This window comes from Felis catus, chromosome F2 (assembly GCF_018350175.1).
Source record: "Felis catus isolate Fca126 chromosome F2, F.catus_Fca126_mat1.0, whole genome shotgun sequence".
NCBI lineage: Eukaryota > Metazoa > Chordata > Mammalia > Carnivora > Felidae > Felis > Felis catus.
The window spans coordinates 24117737-24143155 of record NC_058385.1 but is presented as its reverse complement, the minus strand read 5'-3'; the positions used below and the strand labels follow the sequence as shown (position 1 = coordinate 24143155).

The following is a 25419-nucleotide window of genomic DNA, read 5'->3' as shown; positions in this document are numbered from 1 at the left end:
ATGTTGATTTCCATGCTATACTTGTCATCACCTGTGTAAATGGAGAAATGTGTATGTCATCTCCTTAAGATTCTTAATAATGCTATGCAAGTAGGCAATATCACCCCACTTTAAAGGTGAGGAAACCGGGAATCAGGGAGATTTGTATGTCTTCCCCACAACAACCAGGTAATTCCCAGACTCTGGTCTTCACATTCCACATACATCTCATTCTGTTATACTGCAGCGCTCCAAAAGAAGACATGGGGCTGGAGCTCAGTGAAAAGCAACAGATGCTAATTGAACATGGAGGGCTCCTAAAATTCGAAATTCTCAAGCCATCTTTCTTGTGCAATGTCTTCATAGAAGGAACAAAAGAGGGCACCTAGGTGGCAGAGTTAGTTAAGCATCTCAGGTCAGGATCTCATGGTGTTGAGCTCCCCTTTGGGCTGCTCTCTCTGTCTTTATCTCTCCTTCCCTCCCTCTCTAACTTTCTCTCTCTGCCCCTCATGGGATTCTCTGCCCCTTGCTCACTTGCACCCTCTTTCTCAAAAGATAAAATTAAAATAAAATAGAAATTCTGATATTAAAAAAGAACAGACTTGGAGTCAAGAGACATGGGTCTTAATATTACCACAAACACTATTTGTGGAACGAGTAGTAATTTAGTCTAAATCAACATGTTCTAATCTACAAAAGGAAGATAACTATCACTGATAAGGGAATTTTGTAAAAAGTACTTTGAAAAACAGCAAACAATTATAAAAATTTAGCTGCAGCAGCACTATCAATTCTCAGGGCTGATAAATATGGCCTAATGGCCATTTTTATCTCAAAATTACAAATGATAAAGTCCTCTTAAAATTCACCATGCAGGGACATGGAGGAGAGGGAAAGACGACTAAGCTGGTCTATCACTAGAAGTGATTAAATGATCTTTTTTGTTTAAATATTCCAAATCTCGCCATTTTTCTGTCCTATCAGTTAATAAGAGATATCTATTAAAATCAGCTACTGTGTGAATTTGTCTAGTCTTTTTATTTCTGTCACGTTTTGCTATGTATATTTTGAAGCTATGTTGTTAGGTGCATACAAATTTAGAGTCACTATATCTTCTAGTGGAGTAAACATTTTATCATTATGAAAAGCTTTTTATCTCTGGAAACATTTTTGGCTTAAAGTCTACTCATCTGGTGTTAATTTAGCTCTATCACCTTTTTTTCAGTTAATTTTATCATAGTGTATTTCTATGCTTTTGCTTTTAAATTTTTCTGTCGTCTTAAGTTTAATGGTATTCATCTATGCTTACATATAGTTTTTAAATCCAGGCTGACAATATTTATCTTTATTCACTGGTGTATTTTGTTTCATATATGCCATCCTATATTTTCTATGTGTTCCTCCTCTTCCAGCTTTCTTTATCTCTTGCCTTAGATTTTATTTTATATATAATTATAAAAAAATCTAGTGGAAAAATATTTATTGAAGTATAATTAACATAGTGTTAACTTAGTTTCATGTGTACAATATAAGGATCCAACAATTATATGCATCACTCAGTGTTCATCCTAATAAGTGTACTCTTAATCTCCATTATCTATTTCACCAATCCCCCACCCATCTCCCCTCTGGTAACCACCAGTTTATTCTATTTTAGACTCTGATTTTCTGTCTCTTTCTTTTGTTTCTTGAATTCTACACATGAGTGAAATCATATGGTATTTGTCTTTCTCTAATTTCCTTAGCATTCATATACCCTCTACATCCATCCATGCTGTAGTAAATGGCAAGATCTCATTCCTTTTTAAGGCTGAGTGATATTCAATTGTGTGTGTGTGTGTGTGTGGGTGGGTGTATACACATATATATATATACACCACTTCCTCTTTATCCACTTATATAACCCTGAACACCTGGGTTGCTTGTTTCTTGACTACTGTAAATAATGCCGCAATAAACATAGGGGTACATATATCTTTTCAAATTCGCGTTTTTGTTTTCTTTGGGTAAACACCCATTAATGGAATGACTGGCTCATGTGGTAATTCTATTTTTAATATTTTGAGGAATCTCCATATTGTATTTCAAGGTAGCTACACCAATTTATATTCCCACCAACAATGCATAAGGGTCCTTTTTCTCCACAGCCTTTCTAACACTTAATATTTCTTGTCTTTTTGATAATAGCCATTCTAACAGGTGTAAAGTGATATCTTATTGTGGTTTTGATTTGCATTTCCCTGATGATTAATGATGCTGAGCATCTTTTCATGTGTCTGTTGGCCATTTGTATGTTTTTAGAAAAATGTATATTCATAGGGTGCCTGCGTGGCTCTGCTGAGCTTCCAACTTCAGCTCAGGACATGACTTCATGGTTTCTGAGTTCAAGCCCCACATGGGGCTCTGTGCTGACAGCTCAGAGCCTGGAGCCTGCTTTGGATTGTCTCCCTCTCTCTGCCCCTCCCCCACTTGTGCGTGCATGTTCTCTTTCTCTCAAAAATAAACATTAAAAAATGTATATTCAAGTATATTATATATAATTTTGTCATATTTTATTTTTAATATACTTTCTATTAGCTTAGTAGTTATTTTACTTTTGTGTGTGTGTTTACTCTAAAATTGCCTTGTCAAATAATAGCCACTAGCCATGCATAGGTATTTACATTTTCATTAAAGAAAGTTGTGTTGACAGCACTGCAGAGGTTACAATATCCATCCTTCGCTAAGGTAAATTAGTTGTTTTATCATTTTACATTAAACTTTACATTATCCTATTTACTCACCTCCATTTACTATTCATTTTAATTCAATATATATTTGAAGTTCCACAAGATGCTATTATATAACCAGCTTTTATTCATATTTACCTGTGCCATCTGCCTTCTCTGTTACTCTATTTTCACTATTTTCCCATTACTCTATCTTTTCATCCATCTTCCTTCTGCTGGAAGAATACTCTTAAGTGTTTCCTTTAGTGTGAGTGTACTGCTAAAGAAATTCTATTAATTTTGATTATGTAGAAATGCTTTTATTTCACCTGTTTGAATAATATTTTAGCTGTGAATGGAATTCTAGATTGACAGTAACTTTATTTCAGTACATTGAAGATATTCTGTTGTGTTATGGCTTTTATTTTTTTCTGTTGGAAGTCTGCTCTTGGGGCTTATTGTTGTTTCTCTGGAGTCTATCTTTTCCTACGTCTGCCTTTAAGGTTTTACATTTTCTGATATTTTAGTATGCTGTGCCTAATGTAATTTATTTTTTTTTATTGTAGATACAGAGTCCAAATTCTTCTTAAGTTTTGTGGGGTTTTTGTGTTTTATTAGTTTTGAAAAATCTTCATTCATTACCTCTTCAAATATTGCATTAGCCCCACTTTTTCTCTCATTTAATTCTGCAACTTTCATGTTTGTAAGAATTTTCTAAATATCCCCTTAGTATTTTTTTCTTTTTGATATTTTTCCACCCTTTTTTCTATTGTGCTTCAGTCTAAATATTTTCTTCTGGTCTCTCTTTCTATACTCTAATTCCCCTTTCAACTATCTCTAATATGCTATGATATTCATTTTATGAGATCTTCAGTTACTTAATATTTTTCATTCTGGAGTTTTTATTAGCTTTTTAAAATGCTTTTCAATCCTTTGCTAAAATTCCCAAATTTTGGTTTATTGTCTTGAATATATTAAATGTAAATTCCAGGTCCGTTAACTATTATTCATGTGTCCTGAGTCTGACTTTATTAGCAGTTATTTTTCTTGGTTTTGAATTTTATCTCCTCAGATAATCATTTAATCACTTCAGTTGTTTCTGAAGCTAAATAAATTACCCTTATTTTAATACGGATTAGAACTTTATTCACAACCAAATTAATTCCTTTTAGAACTTAATCTTTTGTATTTTAAAGCATACCTTTAGGTAATTTCTCCATCTGCTTTGCAAAAGTCTATAAAAGTAAGCAATTCATCTAGCATATGTATTCTCTCTGATTTATGTTCTCAGTATCAATAACTAGGGAAAAAAAAACAAATGCCTTGTGAATGTTACTTTATCTGTTCAGATAGGCTTTACATTAACGCTATTTGCTACAACCTTACATATATTTTCAAGACATTTGTCACATTTTGAAAATTTTAGGCTCTATCCTATAATTTTTTTCTTAACAAATAAAAATACCCTCTGAGTAGCCCGAGCATTGTGGTGAATAAAAAAAAAAAAAGATCTGCAGTTAACAATAAGGTAGATTTTCACTGTGGGATGAAAAATTTTAATTGTTCTTAATGACTTCCTTTTATATGAAATATTATTAGTTTTAAATATTTCACGGGGCGCCTGGGTGGCGCAGTCGGTTAAGTGTCCGACTTCAGCCAGGTCATGATGTCGCGGTCCGTGAGTTCAAGCCCCACGTCGGGCTCTGGGCTGATGGCTCAGAGCCTGGAGCCTGTTTCCGATTCTGCGTCTCCGTCTCTCTGTGCCCCTCCCCCGTTCATGCTCTGTCTCTCTCTGTCCCAAAAATAAATAAACGTTGAAAAAAAAAATTTAAAAAATAAAATAAAGATTTCACTTTTTTATTATTTGAAAAACAGAAAATATATACTAAGAACCTTTTTTGAGGAAAAAGAGAAAGTTCTCCAAATCAATTCTTCTGGCACACAAAACAGTTCGTAGTACCTAATATGATTTTATACAATTACCTACATTTTCTCTTTGAACAACTTATCTTTGCTCTTTGGAAATCCCTGGAAAAATCAAAGAATACAATATAAGGAGGGACCATCACTGAACATCAAGGTCAATACCATGACATAACAATCTACATTTGATGGCAAAGTTCCTTATAAACTAGTCCTTTTCTGGCTCATTTTTTTACTTGATCTCTATCACCAAACTTCCTCTGATTTTTCCTTTCCAATTTTGTCTTAAATCTGCAAATTCCCTAGTGCAAAGATTTGATTTTCTGAATTTAGGGTTTCACACTCTCACTCAACTATTCACATACAGTACACAGTTCCCATTGTGAAGGGAAAATGAAAAGAGCCATTTCTTTGGACTTTATGCCTTTAGGAGCTCTTTGTAGCCCTTTTATAAAGTAAAAGACAGCTTGACCTAATAATATGTGTATTTTCTCCTCCTGCACTAAAATTCTTTCCTCTTCATTTCTCCTGCCCCCACTTTGAGTGACTTTCCACTCCATTGTCTTTTCTTTGTATCGCATACTGCCACTTTTAAAAACTCACTTTTATCCTTAACTAATGTGATAAGTCTTTCTTCCCTTGTACACATTGTCTCTCAGCTATATAATAATAAACTATTCTTATGCTCACTTTGACAGCACATGTACTAAAATTGAAACGATACAGAGAAGATTAGCATGGCCCAGCACAAGGGTGACATGCAAATTCATGAAGTTATTTCACATTTGGGGGGGGGGGGAAAGAGAAAAATAAAGTATTCTGATTATTTTTGCTTCCTGAACCTTCTTTTCCTGTACCTTTCTAATTGTAAATCTGGGCAATTGGAGAAAATTTTGCCTCCCTTACAAAGTTTCTCAACATACTTAAATTCTACCTGTGTACATGTCTCATTATATGCTTTTTAGAGCCAGCATATTAACATATTTGAGGTGCTCACCAATTGTTGAATGAATATTTCTACTGCCCAAATGAAGTATTTTATACAATAACAAAATATTTAGACCAGTCCCTCTAACTCTCACATTTACCTTTACACTTAGAATTTGCCAATATATTAATCAACTAAATAGTAACATTGAATTGTTTAAGCTATCTCTAGCAGCCATTGGATTTCTGCATGAGGCACAGTTTCCTGACAAAGGTATTCTAGCAAAGTAACCCATCTGTTCTCAATTATTTTCCACATTTGTTTCATATTCAGCATTCATTGCCCCATTCTTAAAGTTTACATCATTTAATTTATTCTTGATATGTGCCTTATCTCTTATGAGGCCATCTTCTGTGAATTTCATTTGGCTCACAAGTGGTCCTTCATATGGTATGCAATCTTTTTTTTCACCTGTAACTATTCTGTGAGGTCCATTCTTCTCTGAAACTTCCTTTACTTCTTCTGATACTAGGGAAAAATTAGATAAATAACCAGGTATTGAAATTCTTCTTCTCAACCTGCGATTTTATCTGCAATGCCAAGGTAATCCATATGCTTTAAATAAGATCAAATGAGAGAATATATGTAATATAACATTTGATCATAATATGCTATAACCGCTTATAATTATTATCTGTTGGGAAGAAACCAAACTCAGGACTTTCTTTAGGAGTAGTAAATTTCCTCTCATGTGTTAGCATAAAGAATCCTTCCCACAATTACCTGCTATCTAGTTAAGACCAAAAGCTTAATATAATCTACATTTGTTGAGTATTTGCCAAGTATCCAGCACTTAATCCCTGTAATTCGTGTGTGTGTGTGTGTGTGTGTGTGTGTGTATAGTATATATACTATAGTGTGTGCATGTGCATATAGTACCTAACTGACCTACATTCTTAACTACTATGCTATGACACTTTAAGGAAATAAGATACATACTGATTAAATTTTAGAAGAGTGAAAAAGAGATTGAACAGCTGTAGGACACTGGGCTTCTGAGAAGTAGCAACAAATTTAGACTTGGAAGGGTTCATTTTCTCATATATACAATACTCATATTTCTGTTTTGATTCTCCAAAAATTTTCGGTATCCATCATTGTAAGTACTTTGTTTCGTGAGTTGGTCTTTTGCTTTGTGCTTATAAGCAATATATTTGAAGAACAGAAGGAAAACATCTCATTAGAAAGGTATAGTTCATTGAATAACAAACTTTTTGACAGCGTTCTCATTAGATATAAAAAACACAACAAACATGTAGTAATATGTATTCACAAATTGGCTAGAGTATAAAACTGTATAAGGAAAAAAAGGGAAAAAAACTATTAAATCTTATCTTTAAATTGCTAAAGGAAAGAAAATGACTTTTCTTGTTCTTTTTACGATACTTTATTCTACAATGTCTCTGTGAAATAGGATGCAATGTCCGAATATCAAAGTAGAAATTTAAACAATAGCCTTGCCTCTCATAACCACTTACCAGATAGATACTTCATCGTACTCCTAACTTTACACATTGTGAATCCGCTGGGCTCTGAAAACAATAATAGTATAGTCCTTTTGGTCGAACATATGTTATTCCTAGTGCAATAAATTTTCATCCAACCAAAAAGGCAGCAATGATTTTTTTTGTGGCAAATTTTAATATTATCTTCTAACTGTATTAACCCTGAAACCTTCAACCTATGTGAAATTCTAATCCATAATTAATTTAGAAAGCAAAGATTTAGCTTGCATCTTTTTCCAGAGTCATTAACATTGCAAGCGTAATTTCCAAAAGTAAGAACCATCTCCAGTGTTATGGAAACAGTAGTTCATCTTTCCAGGAAAACATACTCTGTCCTTTGGTATTCTAATAATTTAAACTTCCTAGTTATATTGAACAAGGGAGCGTATCTATTTTCTAGTGGCATTCTTTAGTTTATCTTGAGGAAAGAAGTAATTTGAAGCAACTGAACCAGCTGAAGAAGTTTTTAAAGGAAATTACATTTCATTTATTGTATCCTTGCTATGTATTGAAATGAGGCAGCCCATACCTGAAAGCACTGGCTGGACAGTATTCCCTGAACTGCCATAATGACACCTTTCATTTTAATTACTATAATCATGACCTGTACTATATCTTCTCTCTCCTCTAACCAAATCATATGGTATTTGTCTTTCTCTGGCTTATTTCACTTAGCATAGTACCTAGTTCATAGTTTCATCCATCTTGTAATAAATGGCAAGACTTCATTCTTTTCATGGCTCAGTAATATGTTACTACATATATGTATACCACATCTTCTTTATCCATTCATCTATTGGTCACCTAAGCTGCTTCCGTATCTTAACTATTATAAATAATACTGCAATAAATAGATATGCATGTATCTTTTTTAATGAATATTTATATTTTCTTTGACGAATACCCACAAGTGGAATTATAAGCCAGCCAAAGACAAATATCACATGATTTAATTTATACATGGAATTTGAAAAACAAATGAACAAACAACAACAACAGGGAGACAGACTCAAAAAGAACAAACTGGTGCTGCCAGAGGGGAATGGGCAGCTAGGATGGGTGAAGGTTAGTAAGAGGTACAAATTTCCAGGTACAAAATAAGTCACAGGGATGAAAAGCATGGCACTGGGAATATAGTCAATAATATTGTAATATACTTTATGGTGACCGTTGCATAATGTCTACAATTATTGTTGAATCACTATGCTGTATATCTGAAACTAATTTCGTATTGTATGTCAACTATACTTCAATTAAAGTTTTAAGAAAGGAATAACCAAAACCTTATTGATTTGTTTTTGTCACTGTTCTTATTTTTCTTGATGGCTTCTTGTTTTTCAGTTTCTTGGCAGCCTTTTAAAATCAACTGTTAAAAAATCTCCTTAGCAAACTATGCAATGTTATTTTATGCTTTTCCAATTGAGATAATAATCCTGAAGAGTTAAACTTTACGCAAAAATTAGCCTTTTCCATCCAAGAGGACCTATTATGGTGTGGCTGAAGCACATTTTAAAATAGGTTTCTTTTACATGTGCTTATTTACCTTGTTGAGTTCAAGAACTGAAATTCCTACACACTCACATAACTAGACAAATGAAAGCCTCTGCTCTGAGCCCCGCTGCAGTCCCTTTCATTCATCAAATCAGCACAGTTCATACACTTCAACTATGCCATCACCTATTGCTAGATCTCTTTTCTTTACCTCTTGATTACCCAAAGTCAATTTACAAACAAGTCTCATCACCTCTACCAGTAAAGCAGGAGGTTGATAAGCTTGAAAGAGCAAAAAATTGCATCTATGTTCAGTGGTTTCTAACTGATATTTAATATTTGCTTTATGAATGACTGAACATAGTAACAATGTCCATGACTTCATCATCAATATGAATTACAGATATTTTCATATATTACTATTATTTTAGCAATACTATTTGCATACTATTTGCAATAGTATTTATCACTACTTTGCAATTACGGTAGTTATCAGACCTGCTACTAATTCTTCTTAAGTAGTGTATGACTGAAGCTACACAGATAGTGTTTCACAAATTTGTTTTTTTTTTACTGTTTTTATAATTACATTTTACTACCATGTTTTCTTTGTGCTTGTTTGCATTGTATGCTATGCATTTTAAACCATGATTCTAAAGGCGTTTTGTGGGTTTACCCACACTGCCAATGGGGGAAATAAAACTATCCTGAATAATGGTCTTTCTCACTAATGCCACCACAACCAGCCCAAGTTAGACACGTTATCATCTTCAGCCTGGACGGTTGCAATAGCTAGGCTCTCTGCTTCCACTCTTGTTCCCCCAAAATGTTTTCCAAAAAACAGCCGGAGTCACATTTAAGTTTTTTTTACTATTTTATTAAAAATTTTTTTACTTCTATTTTTAAGAAAGGTAGTTGATCTGTTAGTTTCAGGTGCACAACATGGTGATGCAGTTATATACATCATGAAATGCTAACTGCAGTAAGTGTAGTTACCATGTGTCACCGCACAAAGTTATTGTCCCTCTACTGTACTTTTCATCCCTGTGACTGACTTACCTTATAACTGGAAGTTTGTACCTCTTAAACCCTTTCACCTGTTTCGTCCATCCCTCTATCCGCATTCCCTCTGTCAACCACCAGTTTGTTCTCTGCGTTTATGAGTCTCTTTCTGTGGCGTTTTTTTGTTGTTTTGTTTTTTAAATTGCCCGTGTAAATAAGATAATATCATATTGTTTTTCTCTGACTTATTTCACTCAGCATAATATTCTCTAGAACCATGCATGTTGTAACAAATAGCAAGGTTTTATTATTCTTATGACCAAGTGATAGTCCATTGTGTTTATATACCACATCTTTGTTATCCATCTATTGGAGTTTTTTTCCATACAAATTTTAGGATTGCTTATTCTAGTTCTGAAAAATGCTGTTGTTATTTTGATAGATATTGTATTAAATGTATAGATCGCTTTAGGTAGTATAAACATTTTGACAGTATTTGTTCTTCCAATCCATGAGCATGAAACATCTTTCCATTTTCAAATGTCATCTTCAATTTCTTTCATCACTGTTTTATGATTTTCAGAGTAGAGATCTTTCACCTCTTTGGCTAGGTGGAATTGTTTTCTTAATTTTTTTCTGCTCTTTCATTATTGATCTATAGAAATACAATAGACCTGTAAATTGATTTTTTTATCCTGTGACTTTACCAATTTTGTTTATCAGTTCTAGCAGTTTTCTGGTGGAGACTTCTGGGTTTTCTATATATGGTATCATGTCATCTGCAAATAATGAAAGTTTTACTTCTTACCTATTTGGATGCCTTTTCTTTTGTTGTCTGACTGCTGTGGGTAGGACTCTTAGTACTATGTTGAATGTAAGTGGTGACAATGGACATCCTTGTCTTGTTCCTCACCTTAGCTCTCAGGTATTCCCTACTGAGGATGATGGTAGCTGTAGGGTTATCATCTCCAGCCTGGACAGTTGCAGTAGCTGGGCCCAGGGCCTGGTGTTTCCAGGAGTGTCTCCAATGTGTGTTGCATGTGCTCTGCTGTTGTGTTCTAGGTGCTTTATCCTTTAGGCCAGTAATCTGCAGAGGCTCTCTTTGACCTTGTGGGTAGTGTTTGGTCCCTGGTCTGAATGTGGCATGTTTTAACTAGGTGTGCCCTGGTCTGCTTGTGAATAAGACCTCCTTTCTGCCACCACCAGAACCAGAGCCTTGCAAAACTCCTGGATTGAGAGATATAGTGTTGGCATGGGTTTTGGCTGGTCTTCTGAGGGAGGGAGTCCACCATGCTGGGACCAAGGCAAGCGTGACTGGGAAGGGCATTTCCAACAGAGCACAGAGGGACAGGGCTTGGTGTAAGCAAGTCAGGTAGAGAGTTTTGGTGCTGTGCTGGTTCCCCCAGGTGGCCCTGTTCATATGTTGACGGCCAGGACAGGGAAATTGTACCTCCAGTTCCTTTGTTCCCAGTGGCATCTCTCCATGAACATTGCCTCCCTGGGACATGCTTGAGATGAGCAACTAATCTGCCTACTGCGTGCCCCAGGCACCGTTGAATTTGCTGTTTCCACACTGTATGTCTGTGGGCTGTTTGCCCTGCCTTTTCTCCAAGAGCAGCCCCAATGTCCTCTGAGCTTTCCCCAAGCCAATCATGCTGACCTTTAAAACTCTAGGCTTTAAGCCCTACTGGTTTCAAGAACTCATGAAATTTTGGGCTGTCTCTCTTTCCAAGCCAATTGCTATGGGAATTTGTTTTCTCCAGGTACTTCCATGTATGCTAGTCTGCCTCTTGGCCTTCTTTGTGACTGTAGCTTCCTCCCCACTGCAGCAGCCACAACCCGTTTCTCTCCTAAGCCACACCTCCACACTTCCTCCCTTCCTCACCATGGCCTCTTCTCTACCTTTACTTGTAGAGTTTTTCTTCCAATCTTCCAATCAATTTCTCGGGTATTTAGGATGATTTGACATTTATCTGGTTGTAATCATTGCACAGGGGGAGCCTAGGGTCCTCCTACTTTGCCACCACTTCCCCTCACCTCCCTGCTTCTGCCTTTTAACCTTCATATTAGCTTTATAAGTGACTAATCTACCTTTAGAGTATATTTGCTTTTAACAGTGGAATGTTTTCCTTTTTTTTTTTTTTCTATTTATACACTTATATACTTAAAGAAGTCCTTTAACATTTTCTATAAGGCCAGTTTAGTGGTAATGAACTCCTTTAATTTTTGTTGGTCTGGGAAACTTTTTATCTCTCCTTAATTTCTTTTTTTTTTTTTTAGTTTATCTTAAGAAATAGAGAGCAAGAGAGAGAGCGGGGGTGGGGCAGAGAGAATGGGAGAGAGTGCAGGCTCCATACTGTCAATGCAGAGCCTGACATGGGGCTCAAACATGAATAGCGAGATCAGGATCTGAACCAAAATTAAGAGTTGGACACTCAACTGACTGAGCCACCCAGGAGCCCCTCTTTTCTTCATTTCTAAGTGATAGCTTTCCTGTGTAAAGTATTCATGGTTGTAGGTTTTTCTTTGAACACTTTGAAAATATCACTCCTTTCTGGCCTGTAAAGTTTCTACTGAAAAATCAATCATCTGATAGACCTATGGGGTTTCCCTTCTACATAACTTTGCTTTTCTCTTGCTGTTTTTAAGATTCTCCCTTTTTATCTTTAAATTTTTATTCTTTGTCTTGTTATATACCTACTATGTTCTTTTTGTTTGGGGCTCTCTGTACTTTCTGGATCTACACTTTGTTTTCTTCCCTAGGTTAGGGGGTTTTCGGCTATTATTTCTTTAGTGTTTTGTGTTCCTTTATCTGTCTCTTTTATCCTTCTGGGACCCCTATAAGACAAATATTAGTGCACTTGGTGTTGTCCTAAAGATCTCTTTACTTTTTTTTCTTCTTGTTTTGGCTGTTCAGCTTGGTCGCTTTCCACTATCCTGTGTTGAAGATCACTGACTGGTTATTCTGCATCCTGTAATCTGCTATTGATTCCTCTGCTGAATTTTTTCATTTCAGTTATTATATTCTTCTTCTCTGACTGGTTCTCTTTTATATTTTCTGTCTCTTTGTTAAAATTCTCACTGTTTTCATCCATTTTTCTCTCAAATCCGATGAGCATCTTTATAACAATTTTATGTAAATTGCTTATCTCCATTATATTTTTCTGAACTTTAGTCTTATTCTTTCATTTGGATCATATTCTTCTGTTTTCTCATTTTGCTGACTCTGTTTGTTATACACATATTAGGTAGGTGAGCTATATCTTCTGGTCTTGAAGGCAGTGGCCCATCGTAGAAGGTGTCCTCCGGCGCCCAGTAGTGGGCCCAGTAGTGCAATATTCCTAGTCACCATACCAGATGCTCTAAGGGTATCCTCTGTGTGGACTGCATGCACCATCCTTTTGTGGCTGGACCATGATTGCTGTGGGCATGCTGGTGGGTTGGGCTGGCTTTCAATGCACTATCAGCAATAATTAGCTAAAACTACTGTGGGTGCAGTGATGGGCAAGCCCGGCTCCTGGTGTGGCTGGCTGAGTGTCCCAGCTGCATGTACTGCCAGCATGCCTATTGGTGGGGCTAACTTCTTTCCTCCCTGAAGTAAGAGTCATTCTGGGGGGTCAACATTGGGTCTTGGTTGGGGCTGCCTGCAAGATGTAGCAGGGAAGAAGCCACTTTGGAGGGGTGTCTGGTGTGGTGGACATGATGAGTGTGGTAGGTCCACAGCGGAATGCCAGAGCAAGGCAAACAGTGCTAGCAAGGTAGACAAAGAGGGTCAGAACTGGCTCCAACAAGCATCTGGCCAGTTAGGCTGAAGGAGGGCAAAATAAATGGCACCCACTGGCACTTCCATTCCCAGAGGAGCTCCTACAGATTCCTGACCCTTCATCACATGTCCCAAAAGTATATGTATAACCAAGATGCTTTTCAAATTGCTGCTTCTGTGCTAGGTCTTGCAAAGTGATATAGTGTGCTGACCCTTTAATAGCAGAGACTATTTTCTCTAGCCCTCTGGATCTTTCAGAGATCAGCCTCACTAATCTCAAAGCTGAGTGTTACAGGGGCTCCTCTTCCTGGTGCAGGTCCCCAGGGCTAAGGGTACCCAGTGTGAGGCTTGATGCACTCACTCTTCCACACTTCTGATATTCCTTTGCTTGTAAGTCCTCACATTGGAGATTTCCTGACCACATCTCTGTCCCTCTTACTCTTCTCAATGTGGCCTTTGCTTTATATCTTTAGCTGTGGAATGTCTGTTCTTCCAGTCTCCAGGTCGTTTTCAGTGTGAGTTGCATTACATGCAGTAGTTGCCTCAGTGTGTCCCTAGGAGGAGGTAAGTTCAGGATTCTCTCCTACTCTGCCATCTTTCCCCATTCCTGGTCAATACAGAGTCACATTTTAAAAACATAAATTGAATGTCATCACTCCCCTATTTAAAACTACAAATGGCTTCCCAATGCACTAAAAAAAAAAAAAAAAAAAAAAAAAAAAAAAAAAAAAAACTTTAAATGATCTGCAGGTCCTATAGTAATCTGACCCCTGCCTACCTCTTCCCCACTTAATGTCAGCCTCTTCTCCATTCGTCTCTTTTGAGATATGTTCGTTGATGAACCTATCACCAATACTCATGTCGCCTACTCACATAGGAATTGTCTCACTGCAGTTTTCTTTTCTGCAGAATTCTTGTCTCTGTTTGAAATTGAATTCATTTGTTTATTGAACTAATTTATTGTTTGGCTTTACAGGAAGACTATAAACTAGATTCTTCATGAAGGTATAGATCTTGTCTGTCTTCCTTTTCTTGAGCTATACCTAAACATGCTGTGAACTCCATGCATGTGTATGTGTTAAATATAAGAACAAAAAGAAGCTATCCTGGCTGTAAGCCTTTAGAAGTGGTATAGAATGCTAGAACAATAAATTCACAGGGCAAGTCATGTGTATAAGATAATATACTAGAAGATAGGTATCTGAAATATAACCTGTGTGTATTTGCTTGCTTTCCTTCTGATTATGCCTACTTTTACTCTAAAAGTAAGTGGCCCCCCTTTTATTAGGTCTCTTTTTAGGACCTAAGTGTTGGTGCACCAAAAATAAACCAGTAGAGGGCAAGCTAGGACAGGCTGCAGTTCTGAAAATAAAACAGATGTTTGTGGTCAGCAGTAGAGAAAGATCTATGTGAGACACCAATCAGCTCTGCATAGGCTTGGCTTAAATTCATAGTAAATAGAATTGCTAAAATACATCTATAATATTATGTGCCTATATAGTGTTTGCTTAGTTTTCTTTTAACTGATTTAAACTGTTTCAATAGTTTTTTCTCCCAAGATGTTTTCAAATATGAGTGAATATATAAATTTTCTTCACACAACAATTTTGCAAAGTCACATAAGTGTCTTATACTAATTAAATAGACCTCAGTTGTCCACATTATTTCAGGTGAAGGGTTGAGCCAATATTTAAATCTCATGTGTATATTCTTTAGAATGTGTGAAGCATCCGACTTTGGTCAGGTCATGATCTCACAGTTTGTGTGTTCCAGCCCCAGGCAGGGCTCTGTGCTGACAGCTCAGAGCCTGGAGCCTGCTTCAGATTCTGTGTCTCCCTCTCTGTCTCTCTCCCTCTCTCTCTGCTCTTCCCCTGCTCAAACTCTGTCTCTCTCTCTCAAAAATAAGTAAACATTAAAAATCTTTTAAAAAGTTAAACTCAATATGAAAATGTCATTAAATTCCTTAAGCACACACAGACACTGGCTGGGGAAGTCAATTAACAAACAAAGTACTACATTTTTACTTATAACTTACAATTTACTTCTCAAAAATTCATAGAAAGTTGGTATTTTGCCTATTTTATAGATGATTAAACTGAGGTTTGAGGAAGTTAAATAACTTGCTTAAACTAATCCTAGTCCTTAGGGAAGCTGAGATGCAAATCCAATCTACCTATTCTTCCCACTACAGTACAGAGTAATACTCAAGTTCGCTAGATTTCAGGTGCACAGAACTGGTTAACTGTAGTAACAGGAAAACTAGAATTATAGGGATAGGACATAGTTTATGGCTGAACTAAGCCAGAGATCAAACATAAAATGGCACAAATAATCTCCCTTTTTCCATGCTTTTTTACACACATGGCTAATCACTCACAATACTGTTCCCTCACCAAATCCAGATAGAGCCTCAAAATCTTCCATAATGTAGCATGCAAAATAAGTCGTTACCAATCACTTGAAAATGGCAGAGGTAACCAAAATATTTGCCATCTCTCTTCTAAGTAGCAGTATATTGGATAAAATTGAACTGCAACTGATTAAAGATAACCTATTTTCTGAAATAAAAATTGGACGTACATTAAACACACAATGTAACTCATTGCCGTTTTACCCATGTTGACTGTTTCCCAACACCTTTAAATGTTTTACCTCATTTAACATGCAAGAAAGCCCCAAATTTGTACCTAACTCATTGGGTGTAAACAAAGTAATTGCATTTTCCTTTAAAAAAACTTTTTTAACGTTTATTATTATTGAGAGACAGAGAGCATGAGCATGGGAGGGGCAGAGAGAGGGAGAGACACAGAATCCAAAACAGGCTTCAGGCTCTGAGCTGTCAGCACAGAGCCCGGAGTGGGGCTCGAACTCACAAACCGCAAGACCATGACCTGAGCCAAAGTCGGACGCCCAACCAACTGAGCCACCCAGGCGTTCCGCATTTTCCTTTTAAATGTATATTGCCACTTATTTCCAATCTAAATAGTTATCTAGCATTCTCAACATAAATGTATTCTCCAAAAATCTAAGGTCTATAACTTTAAGAGCCAATATTTGTTTGAAAGTCATCATTATTATACTTTACCAACTTATTTAACACAATGTACTGAACATAAATTGTGCTCTTTGATATGAATCAATGTCAGTATTACAAGTTTTGTATTTTCTATGCACAATGTTATTTAATCTTCTTTGCCATTTATCCATTATCAATCAGGTCTTTTGTTTCTGCCTGTCTCCTCCAGATGAATGTCTTATCATGACTGGCTTATTAAGAACTATTATATAAACCTCTGTATTACTGATTCAAAAAGGCTAATTTACAGTTGCTGAATTCAAAGGAAAAGAAAGACACGTATTTGAAGGTCTGTACTGATCTGAATTACCCTCCAAAGAAGCCCAGAAATGGAAAGAAATTTTGAGGTGTTATCAGGGCATGTAGAGTTGGCTCCTTGATCCACTAGCAACCACCAAAGTGACCTTGAACAAGCCATTATAGCTTCTGGATTTTTCTGTTCTATCAATAGAGTCAGACTAAATGTATGCCAAAGTCCCTTCTAATTCTAACAGGATGCGGCCTATAGGAAATAAACCCATGTACATATTTCTTATTTTCCGTCCAGGCTCTTACCAAGACTCTTAAATTTGATAAAATCTGGCTGAATTTACCTAAAACTCTAAAATTCCTCCCTTTCCAGGGCGCCTGGGTGGCTCAGTCAGTTAAGCGGCCGACTTGGGCTTAGGTCATGATCTCGTGGTCCGTGGGTTCGAGCCCCGCGTTGAGCTCTGTGCTGACAGCTCAGAGCCTGGAGCCTGTTTCAGATTCTGTGTCTCCCTCTCTTTGACCCTCCCCCGTTCATGCTCTGTCTCTCTCTGTCTCAAAAATAAATGTTAAAAAAATTTTTTTTAAATAAAAATAATAAAATTCCTCCCTTTCCATCTGTCGAGATGTACCTCAAATAATGTGTTCATCCAGACCTAAAAATCTGTTTTGCTCAAAGATTCCAATAATGTTGTATGCACACAGGAATACTATTTTCTTGACTGCCTCTATGCTGCCCCTACTCAACCAGGTTTGTTTGGAATAGAACAAAAGCAGAGAAAATTACAGGCTGCAAGATACTTCGATTAAATCTACCTGGGTCTTTGTCTATCCCAGTGACCAGCAATTGATCCCATTGATTCCATATACATATGTTTTTAATTCTTAATAATTTAGAATTCACTTTGTGCACAGGGATATATACACATAGATGTAGCATCACCTAATTAAGATTCTTTTGAAAATTTGACCTGAAGCCAATTGGAGTTTACTTCATATTAAAGAAAAGGCCTGCTGGGGCGCCTGGGTGGCTCAGTCGGTTAAGCGGCGGACTTCAGCTCAGGTCATGATCTCGCGGTCCGTGAGTTCGAGCCCCGCGTAGGGCCCTGTGCTGACAGCTCAGAGCCTGGAGCCTGTTTCAGATTCTGTGTCTCCTTCTCTCTGACCCTCCCCCATTCATGCTTGGTCTCTCTCTGTCTCAAAAAAATAAATAAACGTTAAAAAAATTAAAAAAAAAAAAAAGAAAAGGCCTGCTAAGAACATTTATGATATAGTCAAACATAATTTCAAGGAAAATGTTTAACCTTATTAAAATAAACCTCAATTATTTTAGCTTAATTTATTTGCTACTGGAATGTTAATAGAGAAGAATTTTGTCTATTTTTTAAAATGGCTCTTTCCATGAGATTACTTGAATATTTATTACTTTAAATGACTGGAGGTTTTTTTTGTAATGGATAATTTTTGTAATGGATAATTCAAATTTTTTGTAATAACTTAAAACTTTAATTTCCAGCTAGTTCAATTTAATAAAATATAGAAAATTTAGAAACTACATATGCAGGTTCTATTGAACTGATGGTTTAGATCAGGTTTTCTGCTGGAAAAAATAATACCCAGGTAGTTTTATTTTTCAAATCTTCAGAATATAAGATGTGTATAAGTACATAATGGTCCTTAATATTCATTGAATGAATTCCCTGAAATGAGGTACAAGCTTTGAATAATAATTTTAAATTACAAATCCATGGATTTGATACAATTGTATCAGTATACCATATTTTAGTAAAGTAAAACCTTTTTAATGTTTATTTATTTTGAGAGAGTGTGAGTGTATGCAAGTGGGGGAGGGGCAGAGAGCTGGGGAGAGATAATCCCAAGCAGGCTCCATGCTGTCAGTCCAGAGCTCAAAGCAGGTGTCAGTCCCATGAACCATTGGATTATGACCTGAGCTGAAATCAAGAGCCGACACTTAACCAACTGAGCCACCCACGTGCCCCACTAAAGTAAAACTTTTTATTGAAATAGATGAAAAGTGAAATAATGGAATAATAGAATTTGCAAATGGCACTCAGTTATTGTAGAAGTTTTTACTTGTGTGACTTTGATCAAATTAAGCTTTCTATGAATTTCTTCTGTAATAAATTGATAATAAAAATATTTCCTACGCCATAACATTATTATAAAAAGTTTTAAATTAAGAAACCTAGTAGATACAGTGAAAGCAAGGAAAAAAGTGTTCTGTATCAGGCAGTAAATTTTTGCTTATGGAATTCAAAATTAGTGTATTACAGTATTAGCATATTGTAATTAGTATTTTATAACATCTGTATTGTATCTTGCTCAGCACTATAAGCAAGCTAATTTTAGTGGAGAACAATTAATAATGTATACTTCACATTAAACAGCTCCAGCTAAAACATTTAAACATATATAGTTGATACAAATAAAACTTGCAAAAAAGTATATTTGTTTCTATTTGCTATTACTTTTAGGAAAAATAACAAGGTATGTAATGCCAATTTGATGACATCAGATATAAGGAAATTCTGATTAAACCGACCAATGTTTCTTCTATTTTTTCATTTAACTTTAGAAAAATGTTCTGTGTTTTGTGTATGATTGTTCCCCCATTATTAAGCTATAAACCTCTTTCTACTGGTTTAAGTTCCATGGCAATGTTTGCTGATTATAGCCCTCTACCAAGTAGAGGGACTGGCACATTCCATGTATATGAGAATGATCTGTCAAATGAATGGCAGAGAATACATTCCTAGGTGTGTCATTCATAAAAGTCCCATAGGGTTTTCCTTTTATGCATATGCATTAAATGTATTTTTAGTTGACTTTGTTAATCAGAAAAAGATTTAGGCAGTAACTACACATATAATGAAATTTAGGTAATTTGATAGAAAAAAGTGACTAATTCCAGGAGAAACATTTTAATGGTCTTTAATTCAACATTGTACATTTCTGAAGACACCCTATATGTCCACATGGAACCTAGGCTTTTCCTGAGGAATTCTTCCATCTGTGGTTTCTTTACCTGCTTTGGTTGCCTTGAATTTGTCTCCCCATTTAGAGTGCAATCTCTTTTCAGGTTATTTTCCCTGGCCTTAATCCACCAGTATTTGGAAACGTTTCCAGGATTTATAATTTGGTTTGCATTACTACAGTCCAGGTAGAGCTGTCCCGACTAAATACCATAACCCAGGAAATAAGTATCATACCTCCCTTTCATTTCTGCTCTGCGGTTAAAAGCATTATGAATCTGGACACTTCTCTTAAACTCCCTGGGCTTCAAGTTCCTTATCTGAAAGTAGTAATAACTATTACCTTACCTATCTCAAATCAGTGTGAGAACAACAAATGAGACATAAGGAAATATTTTATAAACTATCAATTATCATACCAATATAAAATATTGACCATTTTTATAGCCTTGAATGTTTCAAATTGTGTATAGGACAAAATGAGACAGAAAAGTTGGAAAGAACTGCTTACCACATACCTATTAAAACTGCTATACAAGGCATACCATTTAATATTCACAAAAACATTATGGAGTAGTCATTCTCTTTACTTAATTAACTTTATTAACCTTCCAAAAGGTTAAGTATCTCCTGTAAGACCACATAGCTAATTATCAGTGTCGCACTGAGAATTGGAAGGGTAATGTGTATCTATTTGGCAAAAATAAGAAAAGGGAACTAGAGAAACCATCAGTCAAGATTTGAGGGAACAGAATTCCGAGAAGTAGATAGGGTAGTGCCAAGCACAGAGAGGAAAAAATACAGGGTGATTCTTCAGGGCCTGCAGAAAAAGAATGAAGAAGTCAGGGAGACTAGCTGAGGATCTGAAGGGGACTGCACCCAGACCTGGGTACATTCTAGTTTTCTTCCAATTAAAACCTCAGTTATACCTGTCTTTAAACACCTCAATCTTTAATATTAGGATTTTTGCCTCTGTACTATGAAAAATTGTGCAACCTTCCTCTGAGTTTTGTCAGTCTCGGAAATCACCGTAGGTATCAAAGCCAAAATGTGTAAGCTTTTTCCCAATATTTACTGTAAATGTTCTGGATAATTGCACTAATCCATTAATTCTACCATACACAGGCAGCTGCTAGTGTATGGGAACACTTTGTACGTATCAGAAAAGCATAAAATATAGTATAATCCTGTAGGGATAGTATAGTTTTGGAAAGCAAGTCTCTTCCCATGGTAAAACTGGGATTTCAACTTAAAGTGACACAGAAGCATTTTAAAGACTGGTTATATACGGTAAGTGATTTTCCCAATGTGAAAACTGGATACAAAATGCATTTTACAGAGAGGAAATTTTTGACAGAAAGTTCAGTTTAATCAGAAGTCATAAAATTAGTGAATGAAGGGCTTACCTTTATTTAGAGAGAATTTGGCACAAAAAAAAATGTATTTTGAACTCAGTCTTAACGAGTAGTAAAAGAAAAGTTTTATTATTTCCAAAAGAAAAGATGTATTATTTCCAAACAAAACTTTAAGTCTTAACACAAAACACCTTTATTGTTTTTGATCCAGCTAGTAAATTTCACAGTAGGCATATTTAGACCATTAGCATGAGTCAATAATATGTCATCTGAAAACCCTCCAAAGGCCAGGGAAGCAACAGAGACTTTAAGGAAACCAGGAATCCGTAGACAAATTTCAAATTCTGTGAGGTACCATTGAACCTGCAAGAGCAGTAGATTGACTAAATAATTATGTAGTACATAGTTGTATGGTCCAGGGCTAGGTTCTTGTCCAACCTTTCTTTTTATAAAGCAAATCAAAATAGAAAATAGATTCCCAATGAATGGGCGGATTTATAGACTGTGCCTGTTCCACTTGTAGTTATTTTTGGCAAATCTCCTTGTTTTCCTATAAGGTATACTATTAAGTTAATCTCAAACTTTACCCAAAACCAAGAAAAGGAAAGGAATTTGGACTAGGGTTATGCATTCAATTAAAATCTTTCCTTAATTCTTCTTATACATATAGCAATGTGTATGTTGGCATCCTGGAGGGTGCTGCCCCATGCCCACATAGTATACCTCCAAGCTGGTGTTCTAGCTGTGCTTTGAGCAAACCATTCCAAACCTTTAAAATGCTGACAATTTCTAGGTTGTGTCATATGTGATATAATGAGTGAATCTCATGGTCATGAGCCCACTTTTGCACCTGCTCTTTTGTAAAGTCGGCTCTCTGGTCCAATGCCATGTTATGTGGGATCCCATGCTGGTGGATCAAGAACTCTGTAAGTCTTCAGTTAATGGTACAGGAAAGATAAATCCACACCTGAATGTGTCTCTTCCTATGGGAACAAATTACTAGCCTTTCCAAGATGAAAGGCTCCATTGTGGTCAATTTGTCATCAATGGTTAGTTGGCCTCCACAGGAATGCTGCCATATTGGGAATTGAGGATGCTCTTTTTTTCTGGCAAATTGGACATTCAGCAATGGCAGCAGCTAGATCAGCCTTGATAACTGGAGATACATGGTGGTCCACCTGTGTGTAGCCTCCATGTCTGCACATCTTAGCTACTTCTCTCCTGAGCCCACCATACCAGCAAACATCAATCAGCTTAGTATTTTTCTACTTGGTTGTTTACTGCTTTATCCAAGAAGGATGTTCTCTGATGGGTGTATCAAATACAAAGATCTCCACACTTTATGCTCATTCCTATATGTTAATCTACATATCTTTACCCCAGATATCCTTGGCCCTCCTTCCCTTTTTTACCCCTTTCAGATCCCTAATTAGAGATCTATGTGTCTTCTAATCTCCAACCATTTCTTTTTACTCACAAAGCAGTTAACCAGGAGGATTTTTCCTTACCACTCTCTTTCAAGACTACCCCTTAAGGTCTTAGTGCAGCTGCCATCTATTTTCAGCTTATACCCACATACCAAGCCGGCCCATCTGTAAAGTTAAGCTCAGGCATTTTACTCCTGTGCCAGCTCATCATACAGGACTTCCCATACAGTCATAGGCACAAGCTCAAGGGGTTCTGGTATAACCATGATGGATGACATCTGGGCTAACTGCTCACACACTTGGCTTATCACCCAGCAGAGCTTGTGTTTCCTTCTTCATGGTAGAAGGAGAAAAATGCACTAATTTGTCTTTCATTTCAGAGGGGATATCCTGGCATGACCCCTCACCAAAGATCTCTAAATGGTTTTCAGATATGGATGGTCCTTAAAATTTTGCAATGTTTATCTCCTACTTTTGGTATCCAAGTGTCGCATCAAGGTTTCCAATGTGACTGCCTGCTCATCTCACTAATAAACATAAAGTCATCAATGTAATGAATAGATATGATCTGGAGGATGCCAAGATGCTCCAAATATGTTTGGAACATATCATGACAGAGGGCATAAGATACCCCTAAGGCAAAAGTGTAAATGTATATTGTTGTTCATTCTATATAACTACAAACTTTTCTGATGGTACTTTAGCAAATAGCATGTGTTTCCCCAAATCAAGGCTCCATACTTCATCTATCTGATGTCATATTAATCTATTCTCGCAAGGACATCAGATATATCTGATATGAAGACCATGATCAGGAATCTAATTCAGTTAATCTTGCTGTAGTCTGCATTTAACCTGTAGGATCCATTTATTTTCTTCAGGGGCCAAAGAAGTAAATAAATGTGATGGGAATCTACCCTGAATCCTTTAGATGAGGAGACAACAGACATTTTCCATGAAGATTGTACCTATTTTGGGCTGCAGACCACATTTTTAGTCTCTGTGGCATATTTTAACAATCTTTTAAAAATGTGGAAACCCTTATTGGCTTGCAGGCTATACAAAAACTGGTTATGCATCAGATTTTGCCTGGGATCTGTAGTTTTCCAATCCCTTCTTCAGATCCTTGTGATATTATTAATCTATCTCTACCATCTCTTCACCCAATATAGTTACTGATTTGCCACCTTGGCTCTGGTGTGGGAAGTAGTTTTAGAGGGTTTCTCCTTGTGTTCCCCACTATGATAGATCATACCCCTAAGAGTAAGACCCAATATGGGGGTTAAGCCAATTGCCAAGCATATCAGTACCAATTATACATTTGAGGACTGGAGAAATGGTCACTGGGTGGGTCTTTAGACCCAGTGGACCTTAGAGTTCCATTTATTATCTGATCCCTATAATTTATTAGTCTTGTATGTTATTTGATTTTTTAAGCTATGGTTGTGAGTTTGATTAAAAATTTTAAAATTAAGGAAAAATTCAGTTGGGTTTTTCAGTCAATATTTGGAAAACTAGATGTTAATGAGCAAAACTACTTTGTTACTTGAATTACATGGAATTGCTGGGTATGATGTATACAACATATTTTGTAAAATCTAGAGGTGCCAGAAATGAAGATACAGCTCAATGTCAGAGTTATTTAAAAAAAACTTAAATAACTGGAGCCCAAACAGGTATACGGCCTAGATGTAAATATTAAAGTGCTGCTGGATGGGATTTTAATGACCCTCTGAGATTGGAGATGGGGCCTACAGGCTGTATACTTTGGAGTAAAACACCCTTGGTTAAAAGCCTGAGAGAAGTGTTCTCTTCATGAAACAAAAATAGAACCACTGTGCCCTCCAAATTCTGCCTTGCTAAGCCATACAGCTTGTCATCTGCCAGTGCTCTAGATGGAAAAAAGAGTTACTTGCAAGAAGCTAGAAACCCAAGATGGCTCCATGCTTGGATGATACATTCAGATTTACACCAACAGAAGGGGTAAGAACCCCTAAATTTGAATTTTTAAGAAAGTTGGTTCAGAGATGGTTAAGAACCCAGGCAAATACAAAGCCAGTCTGTTGAGATTCTTCCATAGCCTAAGGCATGCAGGATTCCCAGAGAAGAGAATTTCCACACATGTTAAGCTCGCAATGAAAACAGAAACCATAAGAACAAACCAACCCAGGAGAAAGAATTATCAAACATAACAAACAAGAGGATCATCATCATCTCCAAATCTGGAAATAATAGAATATTTTAAAATTTGTGAAATAAGGATGTTTGCAATGTTTTACGAAATGGAAAAAGAAGACATGAAACAAAAAACAAGACAGTATAAAAACTGTGATGGGATTAAAGAGTTAAATTTCCATGTATAATTGTGGAAAGTTAACAGACAATATCTATAATATATATACACATGTATTATGTGTATTGGAAAGTCTAAAACCAAACAGGTGAAAATGGTCGCCTGTGAAAAGCAAACCAGGGAAAATGTAGGTAAGAGGCAAGAAATGATGTGATGTTTTGTTTTGTTTTACAAGCTCTTTTATACTACATATTTTTTTTATTTTAATGTTTGCTTATTTTTGAGAGAGAGACAGTATGAGCAGGGGAGCAGTAGAGAGAGAGAGGGAACCACAGAATCCAAGGCAGGCTGCAGACTCTGAGCTGTCAGCACAGAGCCCGACATGGGGCCCGAATACATGAACCACGATAACATGACCTGAGCCAAAGTTGGACACTTAACCAACTGAACCACCCAGGCACCCCTACCTAACTTTTATCTTAATAAAAAAATAATTAGAAATTGTGTGAAGTAGAAGAAACAAAATGTAAGGATCAGGGTCAGAAATTTAGAGGTATTTGTGGATTCAAAGTAATCCTGTGAGTAATGGAATACATGGAATGTATGTCTTAAAAAATAATAAAACTTCTAGTGAAAAGCAAATGTCTCTTGCCCCATCACTTGTGCAAAT

At 36.3% G+C, this 25419-nt stretch overlaps 1 non-coding gene across 1 annotated transcript; it reads left to right on the top strand.

Annotated features, from left to right (window-relative positions):
- Positions 1-5292: 5292 nt before the first annotated feature.
- LOC111558640 lies at positions 5293-5398 on the top strand. The gene has a single exon (XR_002739721.1). It is a non-coding gene; the product is annotated as a U6 spliceosomal RNA (small nuclear RNA).
- Positions 5399-25419: the final 20021 nt, after the last annotated feature.